This window comes from Benincasa hispida, chromosome 9, assembly GCF_009727055.1.
Source record: "Benincasa hispida cultivar B227 chromosome 9, ASM972705v1, whole genome shotgun sequence".
NCBI lineage: Eukaryota > Viridiplantae > Streptophyta > Magnoliopsida > Cucurbitales > Cucurbitaceae > Benincasa > Benincasa hispida.
Window position 1 is genome coordinate 47,848,107 of NC_052357.1, and position 13,946 is coordinate 47,862,052.

Consider the following 13,946-nt stretch of genomic DNA (forward strand, 5'->3'; position numbering starts at 1 on the left):
GAAATTCCTCGCAGAAGCGTGTAAACATCGTGCCAATGAATTATCAATTTTTGAAAATGCATAAAAACATACAGATTAGGAAAATTTTTTTGAAAGGAGATTAATTTTGGAGACTAGAATTTCATTTCACCAAATGAGTTTTTTGGAGGCTAGAATTTCATTTCGTCAAATGAATTCTTTTACCCTAATTTGGGCAAAATAACAAATTTCTATGGAGAACTTCTCTATGGATTTTCAAAACTACCCTTAGGGCTAATTTAATTAAACAACCATTATTTAATTAATTAGCTCATTAATTAAATAACCATAATAAATCCAATTTAATATATATATATATATATATTTATTTATTTATTAATAAACATAATATGTTTATTTGTCTCTATCTCTCAAAATTAATTAATTAGTTCTTTATGAACCAAATTCAAATTCATAAGAATTTAATGCTTGAATCCTATTCAAATATTTCTCTCTTACTTATAGATCAGGTCTATAATTAATCGTATCATATTAATCTTATTAATATGTTATTCTATCAATTGATTTGAATAATTAAAATCATTCTTCTTTTCCTTTAGTGAGCTAACAAGGGGACCTTGTGGATGATTAGAAGTTCCAATGATATGAAATTAATTAATTAATCTCTTTAATTAAATTAATCAATATTCATTAACTACTGGACACTTCATTAAAGATCGATAGCTACACTCTTTGCTCTATAGATATATTTTGTATCCACGGATATGGACTAATAATCGCAAGTTAGTTCTTCACGAGTGTTCGTAATACTAAGTGAGTCAAATTATCATTTTACCCTTGGGTTATCTCTGTATTCTTAAGTGCCAGTGTTTCTCTAATGAACAACTTGTTTATGGTCCAACCAATAAATAGAATCCTCCCTCGAGCCAATGAGAGGGTAGGACCCTTTATTAAGTCCCAAAGACACTACTTAGGGGAACAATCATCTACTTACCCTAAAGTCGGGAAGGAGTGAATTCTGTCTTGTATTATTATGTTCTCAGCTCCCCACTCGATCTTCCCCAAAATGGTAGGATTATTGAGTCCACAAACTGGTCACTCTCACCATACAAATCAGAGGACAATCCCTCGTGAACAAGAGTTCATAATACCCTCGGGATTAAGACTAAGTTGCATAGATCATCCAATTGAAATAGGAACATAACTAGTTAACGACATTACATCTAATGGTTACTATTTTATGATACGGTCTTATGCAAACTCATTGCATAGGATACCCCTACTTGCGTATGACCTACATGAACACGTTAGATCATTGCATTTGTATCAAATACAAAGTGGATCGTATCCATAGTGTTACCAGGATAAGGTACCCAATCTTATCCCTATACTATAGACCTTTTAGGCTGTATCTTGAATATTGATCCTTATATGTTTTCACATATAGTTCAAGACTCATAAGGCAGCCTTGGATGTTAATTTATTGGATTTAGGGTTATTGAGACAAAATATAATACAACACAATATAACTCTTTATTAATGATGATCAATTGATAACATTTACTATCTACGAGTTTTAAGGTATAAAACCCAACATAAACGAGGAAAAAATATAGAGAGGAAGTATCACCTGATACAAGAGATTGTGCAACAAGGAAATATGATCATCACCAAGATCGCTTCGAAGCACAACATCGTTGATCCATTTATGAAGGCTCTCTCGACTAAAGTTTTTGAGAATCATCTAAAGAGTCTAGATCTGCGAGACATGTATATAGTATAATCTACGGCAAGTAGGAGATGTGTAATGGGTATAAGCATGCCCTAGTTTATTGTATTTGTATATCTACCTTTCATGTAATGTACATTATACATTTGACATTTTCAACTTTGGTTTATTTATTGTATATACATCCCACTGACTAGAGTTTTAGTTCAACTGGAAGTTTGTTGGGTTTCATGCCTTAAACCTGTAGAAAGTAAATGTAACATTTGACCGATCATTAATAAAGTGTTATTAATGTTTATTACAATAAATAGTTATTGCTTATCTTGTATTTATCCTTCCTAAATAACCCTAATCCAACAAACTAACATCCTAGACTGTTATATGAGTCTTGAACTGTATGTGGAGACATACAGGGATCAGCATTTAAGATACAACCTAAAGGGTGAAGGAAATCAGACATGAGGATTTCCACGAGCAGCAGAATGATCGTTCCAAATTTCATTTGAAATTGAACACTAACAATTACAGTCAAGAAACAGAAACTTACAGGTCATATACAATAATGAAATTACAGCATGCTTTACAATAAGATCAAGGGAAAGATTATACATACCTTTGAAGACTCATCTTCAAACTCCCTCGATCACAAATACTCGTTCAGTCTCTAAGATACCAACACACGAACGCTCGAACACAGCAACCAGAACATAGCACGATCAATCAGCAAACACGAACACAACGATCTCCAAGAACACGAACTCAATGAACGACCTCTAAAAACCTTGATTCAGTCGAGTTGAATGAAGACACTACCACAATGGCTACCTTGGTATTCTCGGTGTGAAAATCCAGAAGTGTGGGCTCTGTATGGAATTAGTTAGAGGAAGAGACCGGAGGAATAACAATCGTATAAACAATGGAGCAAGTGGGAGATGACAAGAATCTATCATATAGACGATGCCCAATCGTTTAAAAGATGGCAAGCTATCGTATAACAAAAGCCCACGATCGTTTAGAAAACGACAAGCTGATTGAACTATCGTGTGGTGTCACTTCACAATCGTTTAGTCTCTCTTCAGCTATCGTTTAGTGAATCTAATTCACTTGACGGCAAATCGTGAGTCTCTCCAAGAATGGAAACTCTACTAAATTTAGGAAAACATTTTTCCTTTTTATCTCACATATACCATGAAACCACCAATAACCTCCCACTGAATTCGTTATTAGAGAAAAAGATATAATTATCCAATAATTAATATTATTATAAATATTTATGATAACCAACTTACCATATTATATTTATAACCTATAGTTTTAACATTTCATCTCATGAAACATATAAACCATAGTTCTTTTTCTATTTCATGATACTTAATGCAAATCTCATTTATATTAATCCCCCACTTGATGTATCTCATACGTCACACCGTTCATACCATATATAATTGAATTTTCTCTTGTCAATTTGAACATTTCAAATCAACACTAAGAACTGATTCTCAACTTGAATCCATTGATATACCAAGGGGACCTTATGGATCTGTAGCTTGAAGCAACAACGGTACGTGAATAACTGACTAAACTCTTTAATCATGGGATCCACCATCCGTTAACTGCCAGACACTCCACTAAAGACCGATAGCTGTACTCTCCTTACTACAGATATATTTTGTATCCACATCAACCAATCAACAGTGCGATAACCCTCCACAGATCACTCGTAAGTACAGTTGGGCCAATAACCGTTATGCCCCTGTAGTTACATCTAACTCCTTAAGTACCACTGATTCCTCTAATGAACATAAGTTATAGTCCTACTATGACTGAGTCCTCTCTTCCAAAGAGAAGCTATGGCCACTATGTTCAAGACCCGGAATCAGCCCTTAAGGGAGTAATCTATCTACTTACCCCTGCTTCGAGGAAGAAGTGAATTCCATCTTGTAACTGAGTTTCTAGCTCCCAAATCAGACAAAACCCCAAAAAGGTAGGCTTATTGAGTTGGCAATCTGGTCACTCTCACTCATACTAATCAAAGGACCGTCCTAAAAGACAGGAGTTCCCAAAACATTCAAGATTGAGGTCATGTCACCTATGGTCGTTTAGGTGAGATGTAAGTCTCAAGTATCAACGGCGTTAATAAAGAGACTAGTCATCTCGTGGTCTGGTCTTATATAAACTCTTTGTATAGGACACCCCCACTCGCATGTCTCCACATGAATGGTCAAGATCTACCATCTGTAGTAGTTCACAACACTTGTAAACCTCTACAAAGCGGGTCGTATCCGCAATGTCACCAAGATCAGGTATCCCTCCTTAATCCTTATACTACAGACCTATTTAGGTTATCACCTAAGACATGATCCACTTGTATATCTCATATACATGCTTAAGTTTACATACAATAACTAAGAAGCTTTGTTTATTAGATATGAGTAAATTCCAAATAAAATAACTCTTATTTTATTCATAACAATGTGTACAGTTTACAAACTACGAGACTCCGGGAAAATTAGGGCACCAATCCCAATAAAGGGTATATAGTATATAGATAAGATTGGGTACCTTATCATGGTAACACTATAGATACGACCCACTTTGTATTTGATACAAATGCAATGATCCAATGTATTCGTGCAGGAGACATGTGAGTGTGGGTATCCTATACAATGAATTTGCATAATACAGGACCACGAAATAGTAACCTTTAGATGTAACTCCGTTGATTAGTTAGGTTTCGATTTCACTAGGATGACCTATGCAACTTAGTCTCAATCCTGAGTGGATTATGGACTCCTGTTCACGAGGGATTGTCCTTTGATTTGTATGGGTGAGAATGACCAGTTTGCCAACTCAATAAGCCTACCATTTTGGAGACAAGACGAGTGAGCTGAAACATAATTTCTGAAGGAAATCAGACATGAGAACTTCATGAGTAGTGAAAGAATTGTTCCAAATTTTCATTCGAATTGAACATACACAATTATGTACATGAAACGAAAACTAAAGGTCATGCAATACATGAAATTACACAATGCTTACAAAGAATATCAAGGATAAAGTAAGCAACATTTTGAAGAAACATTCATCAACTCCATCGATCATTCTACAAGCGTCCACAGCACACACCTCAAATGCATACCGGTGCAACACGATCACCAGCACGAACACAACAAACACAATGATCACGAACCCAACGAACGGCCTTTGGCTCCTCGAAACCAATCGAGTTGAATGAAGACACCACCACAATGGTTACCTTGGTATTCTCGATGTAAGAATCTAAGAGTTGTGGGCTCGTATGATCTTGGCTTGAGGAAGAGACTAAAGAACAACGATCGTGTAGACAATCGAGCAAGTGGAAGAAAGAAAGTTGTCTATCGTATAAACAATGTGCTCAATCATGTAGTAAATGGCAGCCTATCGTATAGATAAAGTCACACGATCGTTTAACTACGACCAGCTGAATGATTATGGTATTCCACGATCATTTAGTCTCTCTATAGCTATCGTTTAGTGAAACACTTTCACTTGATAGCCTTTTCCATGAGTAACTTTCCGAATATAGTAACATCTAATTTTAGGAAAACATTTTTCCTTTTATCTCACGGTTACCATAAAACCACCAATAACCTCCCACTCAATTGGTTATTAGAGAAAAAGAGATAATTATCAAATAATTAATATTATTATAAATAAATATGATAACCAACTTACCATATTATATTTATAACCTATAGTTTTAATATTTCATCTCATGAAACATATAAACCATAGTTCTTTTTTTATTTTAGGGTACTTAATGTAAATCATATTTACATTAATCCTTCACTTGATGTATCCCATACATCATACCAATTATATCATATATAATTGAATTTCCTCTTATCAATTTGAACACTTCAAACTAACACCAAGAACTGATTCTCAACTTGAATCCATTGAGCTACCAAGTAAATCTTATGTACCTACAGCTTGAAGCTCCAATAGTACATGAATAGCTGACTAAATTCTTTAGTCACGAGATCCACCATCCGTTAAATGTCAGGTACTCCACTAAAGACCGACAACTGCACTCTTCTCACTACAAATATATATCTGTGTCCATATCAACCAATCAACAATGCGATAACCCTTCACAAAATGCTCGTAAGTACAATTGGGCCAATTCACCGTTTTGCCCCTGTAGTTACATCTAACCCCTTAAGTACCACTGATTTCTCTAACGAACATAAGTCATAGTTCTACAATGATTGAGTCATCTCTTCCAAAGAAAGGATGTGGCCACTATGTTCAAGACTTGGAATCAGCCCTAAGGGAGTAATCTATCTACTTACCCTCGTTTTGGGGAAGGAGTGAATTCCATTTTATGTAACTGAGTTTCTAGCTCCCCAATCTGAAAAATCCCAAAAAAGGTAGGCTTATTGAGTTTGCAATCTGACCACTCTCATCCATACTAATCAAAGGACCACCCTCAAAAGCAGGAGTTCTCAAAACACTTAGGATTAAGGTCATGTCACCTATGGTCTTTTAGTGAGATGTAAGTCTCAAATATTAACGACGTTATACAAAGAGACTAGTCATCTCGTTGTCTGGTCTTATACAAACTCTTTGTATAGAACACTCCCGCTCACATGTCTCCACATGAATGGTCAGGATCAGACCATCTGTAGTAGTTCACAACACTTGTAAACCTCTACAAAACGGGTCGTATCCGTAGTGTCGCAAGGATAAAGTATCCCTCCTTAATCCATATACTACAGACCTTTTTAGGTTATTACTTAAGGCATGATCCACTTGTATATCTCATATATATGCTTAAGTTTACATACAATAATCACGAATCTTTATTTATTGGATATGGAAAAATGCAAATAAAATAACTCTTATTTTATTCATAACAATGTGTATAATGTTTACAAACTACGAGACTCCAGGAGAATTAGGACACCAATCTCGACAATTTCACTAGATAGAATTTACTTTTTCCTGAATTTAAAGGTAAGTAGATGAGTGGTCCGTTAAGTGGTATCTCTGGGACTTAAACAAAGGGCCCTACCTTTTCACTAGCCTAAGAAGGGTTTCTGTTTGATGGTTGGACCACAAACAGGGTGTTCATTAGAGAAGTACTAGTACTTAAGAATGTAGAGGTAATCTAGGGGTAAAATGGTAATTTGACCCATCTAGTGTTACGAACACTCATGAAGGACTAACTTGCTGTTTTGGTCAATATCCATGGACACAGAAATAAATTTATAGTGAGAAGGGTATAATTGTGGGTCTATAGTAGAGTGTACCCACAGTTAACGAATATTGATTAATTTGGTTAGTGAGTTTAGCCGATTAATCTCATATCGTTGGAGTTTTTGGTCTGTAGGTCCATTAGATCCTGCTGGTAAATCATAAAGGGAATTGAGATAATTCAAGTAATTTGAAATTTTCAAATTTACTGAAGGAAAGAATATAATGTATAGTGATACATTATAATATAATGTTTATATTTTAATTAGACTTTATATTATAAATTTATTTTGAATTTGATTCAAAAATTAATTTCTGGGAGAATTAAATATTTAAAGGAGTTCAAATACTAAATTTAATATGAATAGAATTCATATTAAAACTATAGGTTAAAATTAATACGCATTAGATGCACGTTAAAATTATAGGTAATATGAGAGAAAATATAATTGAATATGATTCAATTATAAGGTTAATTAAATGTGTGATATTTAATTTAATGATTAATTAATTAATTATTAAATTAAATTAAATTAAATTTGATTTAATTTAAATTAATTGAATTAAAACTATAGGTTATGAGAGAATGATGTATTAGAATATGATTCTAATGCACATTTAATTAAATATGAGATATTTAATTATTATTAATTAATTTGATTAATTAATAATTATTTGAATTATTTTAATATATTAAATTTTTTATTAATTTATTTTCTAAATTAAATGAATTTATTATAATTTATAAATTAAAATTAAATTTTAATTTAATTAATTAATTATTTAAATAAATTTTAAAAAAATGTTATAATAAACTCCCAACATGGGGAGTTATATGGAGTGGAAGAGAACTTCTCTAAACTACCTCCTCTCTCCCAAAAACAATTCTATCAAGATCACATAATTGGTTTCTCTCTGGCTATGGTCTTTTGAGATTTTTCAAGATAATTCCCTCCAAGGATCCCACTTCCTTCTACCTCACTAGCCCCAGGAGAATAGTGAAACTATTTTGGTGGTGTTCACTTGATTTGCAGCAGATAAATCAAGATCGTAGATCCAAAAAGTTGGAGAAGGCCTCTAGAGTCATCAACGATAGTAAGGGTTTCTAGATTTTATTTCTTTTGTTAATTTGTTATTAATATCTAAAAATTGTCTGAAATTTTCTACTGCGCTTGGAATTTCAATCCAGCAATTAGTATAAGAGCCTAATTTTAATAATTGAATTTAATATTAAAATACTAGTTTATTCCAATTTTAAGTTAGTATATTATTGTTAAAAGAATTAATTATTTTCAAATTAGTTTAAGGGATAAAAGTCTATGAAATTTTGTTTCAAAATTTAGTAAGATTAAAATATCAAATTATTAGAACAATAGATTATATAAAATTATAATTTTATTTAAAATTTCTATTTCAATTTCTTTTTTAAAAAAAAAATCTTCTAAATTTCTTAGTTTATTTTAAATTTAGCTATATTAAAATAATTAAGATAACAAATTTAAACTAATCTAAAATCTAACAAGTGATTAAATACAATAAAATATTTCATAAACTAAATATTTATAAATGTGCACTTCATTCCCAGTCTACTTAAGAATACATTTCAAACACAGACCTCAAACCCAGACTTCCAAAACTTGCACTCTAAACACAGTTTTCTTAAACCCAGGCTATCTAAACCTCTCAGTCTAATCCCCTAGCTTAACATTCTTAGGTTTAAGATTCCAAACCTGTGCACCAAACACTCCCTAAAGGTATTTCAAAAGTTATTTTGAGCGGTTGCCAAACACTACAATTTTTTTTTAAATAACTTATTTTTTAAATTAAACACTTGAAAAGTTAAATAAAACACGCCCTTAATTTGGATGATTTCTAACTTCTTTTATGTCTCTATGAATTATCAAGGTTAGTAATTTTCTAGTTTTGGGAGTAAAGAACCCGATGTATATTTTGTGAGATTTGTTATTATTGAATGAATGCATTTTTTATTTCATGTTCTTTGAATCTTGTTGTATCTAGATGTATGTTTATGTGTGGATTGATTTCTCTACCTATCAATGCATGTCTTATCTATAGATTTAGCTTGCACGCTATCTTCTTGTTCGTCTAGCTTAAATCACTCAAGTAGCAAGGGTTGATTTGAGTATGTTAAGGAATATAGGCTGCTCGTAGACCTTAAATGCATGCTCAATCTAGTTTTGAGGATAATTTGGTTAGTTAATTAGGCTACCTAATCAACTTAACCACATAATGAGACCCTAAATCTTAATGCAAATGTATTAGTCTTATATGAACGTTTTTGGACCCAATAAGAAAAAGCATTTAGATTAATTAGAGTATTAGCTTAAATTGATAGTTAAGGCACGTGTTTAGTTTATCCAATGAGTCGGTAGTCCGTTACGAATGAATCGATCGAGCCATGTAAGTTGTTTTGAACATGTAAATCAAATGTATGTTTAATAAAAAGAGTTAAATGATTGAAATTGAATCAAATTACTTTTTGCTCCTAGAACTAGATTTTCCAATTTGAAATTATATTTTCCCTTTATCTTTAATTTTTTTTTGCATTTGATCTCAGTTTCATACAAAACTCTGTTACCTCTATAATTATAAAATTGACTCAACAAAACATAGCTCGCGCTTCAATGCGGATCGACCCGATCTTGCCATTAATGCTATGCTTTAATAGTAATAGTGGTAAAGATAGGAAAATATAAATATCATTTGATTGGCTGAGAAAGGATCCCTTTCTCCCACCCTTTCTAAAGGAAAGAAATTTCTCGTGGAAGCGTGTGGACGTTGTGCCAACGGATTATCAATTTTTTAAAATGCATAAACCAAAGGAAAAGCACATAGTAAAGGATAAATAACTCTAAGCATGCTTTTAAGATGGAGAAGAGATGAGGATGAAACTTACCTTTGAAAACTCTCTTCACGATGTTTCCTCTCCAAGTCACAAATAATACAGTCTAGAACTCCCTCAAACTCAACATACTGCCAATCTTTCCAGGAGCACCACCGATCATGAACAGTAGACACCACCAAAAGAACTTCCTTGCTATTCTCCAATAAGGAACAAGGATTGTGGGATCCTTGGTGCTTTTGGGAAAGAGTAGGGCATTTCAAAAAGAAAAACTTGAGAGAAAGAGTGAGAGTTCTATGATTTCTTTTTCTGTAACTCTTACAGAAATCCTAAAAAAAAACAAACTTGTGTTACGTGAGAAAGATGGAGGAGAGAAGTTATAACTCTCTTCTCTCCCATGCCTAATAACTCCCTTTTGGGAGTTATTATTATTATTAATTTAATATATATATTAAATCCCATTTAACATATGAAAATAAATTAATAATATTAATTAACTAATAATTAATTAAATATCATTTATTCAATTTCATTGGATCATATTCAAATGATATCCTCTTAGATAACTTATAGTTTTAATATGAACCTTATTCATATTAATTTTAACCTATAGTATTTATATGAATCACATTCATATAATTAATATTTGAATTTTATTCAAATATATCACTTTCATATATTATATAATATTAATTATAAATCATATTTATAATTAACTATATATTCTAATGTATCAATATACATTATATTAATTTGAATCTCATTCAAATATTTATCTCTCTTATACATAGTATTAATTATAAATCATATTCATAATTAACCTAATGTATCAAATATACATATACTTTACGCTTTAAGCAAAAAAAGGTAATCTTCTAACTATTCTTCGAAGCGAAATAATTGCTTTTGATTGTCTTCCACAGTTCTATGAGTGTGATCCTGATTTGAAAGATATTTGGTTTAGATGTTCTAATCACTTACCTTGCAAGGTTTTGCATATTCTAGCTAGTTTCCTTTTTTTAAAAATGATGTGCTTTATATACCTCAAACTTTTTTACGAGAGGCTCTGCTAAAAGAATCACATACTAGTAGCCTTGCTGGTCACTTTGGCCTTGACAAAACTTTTACAGCACTATCTTCTAAATTCTTTTAGCCTCAACTATGAAAAGGATGTTACCAATTTTATCAGAAGATGTTATATTTGCCAAACCTCCAAGGGCTCTAGTCAAAATATCTATCAATGGATTTTATTTTTGGATTACCTAGAACTCAAGAGGGCTTCGGTTTTGTTGTAGTATTAGTTGATCGTTTTAGCAAGATGGCTCACTTCTTACCTTGCAAAAAAACTAATGACGCTCTCAATATTGCTAACTTGTTCTTTCGTGAGATTGTCAGACAAAACAATTGTTTCTGATCGAGATGTCAAATTTATGAGCTTCTTTTGGAGATATACGTGGAAAAGGTTTGGGACTAACCTTCTTTTTAGCACTACTAGTCACCCACAAACGGATGGCCAGACAAAGTCACAAAGACAATGGGACTTCTCTCTCTGCACAAGAAAAATTTTCCTTTAACCATATGTGCAATAGATACAAAGGGAAGTCCCACTTTGAAATTGTCTATACTCGTCTTCCCAGACTTACAATGGATTTATCTAATATTCCTACATCTATTGATCTCAGTGGAGAAGCTTCTATTTTGGCTTATCGGGTCCAAGAACTCCATAATGAAGTAACACAACATTTGGAAGAAGCCAACCAACGATATAAGATAGCTGTTGATTCCAAGCGTCGACCTCTGAAGTTTTAAGTTGGTGATTTAGTAATGGTCCACCTCTGCAAGTCCAGACTCCCAACTAGATCTTACTCAAACCTTTACAATTTTAGAGAAATTTGGCACCAATGCATACAAAGTGTATCTACTTGACTCTATTTTCATTAGTCTCACATTCAATGTTTCAGACTTATCTCCTTACTATGCTCCTGATTCCTTCCAGTTAGCTACATAAAACTTGGGGACAACTTTGATCTTTAGGTAAGTGGATCTGATGTAGTATCTTTTGGTATAGTTTACTTTTCTTGTGATCTTTGAGAGTTAATGAAATCTTATTTAAAGATTTTTTTTATTAGTTATTATTTTCTTTTATTAACCTCTTTACCTCTTGGTAAAGTTTTCAGAATTGTAATTTTAGTTAGTCTCTGTTTTTACCCTTTACCTTTGATTATTAAAGGTAAAGTTAGTTGTATTCACTTTTCAGCCTATAAATAAGGTTGAATACTTTCATTTGAAGTTAATAAAAAGTTTAGTATTCTTTAGAGAACCTTGTTCATACCAAGATATTTACCACTTGTTTCTCAGATCTCACATGTTCAAGAGAGATTTTTTCTTCTTAAACTAGCTCCTTGATGAAGTGATGACGGATGTTAATATGTTTTGTTCTACTGTGTTGAACAAGATTTTTTGAGATGTTGATTATACTTATATTGTCACAATACAATGTCATTGAGGGAATTTGAATACCCACAACGGAAGTAATCGAGTGCACCGGTCTCTAATTTTCATTTTACAGAACAATAATAATTCAAAGGAAACGGAAACGTAGGGTAAACAAAATCTAAGCATGCTTCTATTGTGCAATTAGAGAGGAAGAGATTAAGCAATACATACCCTTGAGGATCTATATCTTCGTGTTTCCTCTCCACAACATGAACTTGCCCAATCTCCTCTTGATCTCCCAAACCCGGCACAACAAACACAACATCAAGAAAAAAGGGACACCACCATGAGATCTTCTCCGTTATTAACGGGGACGAGACTCGTGCAAAGTTTGTAGGCTTGCACTTAATTTTGGTGGTAGGGAGAGGAGAAGAACTTGAGAGAATACAGAGAAACCAAAAACTAGAGAAAGCATCATCATCTCTCTCTTCCATGATTTTCTTGTGTGAGAAAGAGAGGTTGAAGGGTGAAGGAGGTATAACTCCCTCTCCTTTATTAATCTGAGAGAATATATATTAACTCCCTCTCCTTTATTTTTATTAATCTGAGAGAATAACTCCCAAAGGGAGTTATTAAATTTTAATTTAAATTCAAAATTTGAATTTAATATATATTAACCACTTTAGTATATATTGAAACTATATGTTATATCATACATAACATATAACCTATAGTTTATTTCATATTCATATTAATTTTAACCTATAGTTTTTATATAAATTACGTTCATATAGATAATATTTGATTCACATTCAAATAATCATCTCTCTCATAAAACTATATAGATTTAATATGAATCACATTCACATTAATTAATGGGCGAACAACCTAACCCTTGGAACGGGAAAATTAGCCATTCAATCTTATAAACTAATCGAGAAAAAAACTGATCCACTTTCATTTGCATTTAGTATTTTGGCTTAAAGAGAAACACAATATAATCAATCAGAAATGTCACCAAAATCGGCCACCCTTCGAGGATTCGCTTTTTAACATACACTTTGTATGAATATCATTCATATAATAAATATTTGAATCAAATTCAAATGTTTATATCTCTCATTAAATTATATAATGTATCACCATATATTATACTTTATAATGTATCAACATACATTATTTAATTGTATCTTATACAATTAATTCCCTTTCATCAATTTGAACCATTCAAATTAAACAAAAATTAATTGATTCTTATTAGTAATTATTGAGCCAACGAGGGGACCTTATAGACTTATAGATTGAAGCTCTAATGATACTTGATTAATTCATTAAACTCTTTAATTAACTTAATCAACCTTAACTGTTGGTCACTCTACTAAAGACCAACAGTTACATTCTTCGCACTATAAATATATTTCTATGTCCATTGGATATAACCAATCAACAACGCATTGACCCTTTACAAATTGCTCGTAAGTACAGTTTGGTCAAATTACCATTTTACCCTTGTAGTTACATCTAACTCTTTAAGTACCACGGGTCCTTCTAATGAATAATTAGTCATGGTCTAATTATGACCGAACCCCTCTCGGGCCAAGAGAGGGTGAGGCGCTTCATTGTTCAAGCCCTAGAATCAAACCTTAAGGGAGAAATTTATCTACATACCCTAATAATCGAGAAGAAGTGAGTTCCTTTTTG

General features: G+C 32.3%; 1 long non-coding RNA gene across 1 annotated transcript; it reads right to left on the reverse strand.

Moving 5' to 3' along the window:
- Positions 1–2,203: 2,203 nt before the first annotated feature.
- On the reverse strand, positions 2,204–12,742 carry LOC120087347. The gene is made up of 3 exons (XR_005484492.1): positions 12,477–12,742; positions 9,864–10,138; positions 2,204–2,571 (listed from the first exon to the last, which is right to left on the reverse strand). It is a non-coding gene; the product is annotated as an uncharacterized LOC120087347 (long non-coding RNA).
- Between the last annotated feature and the right edge of the window lie 1,204 nt (positions 12,743–13,946).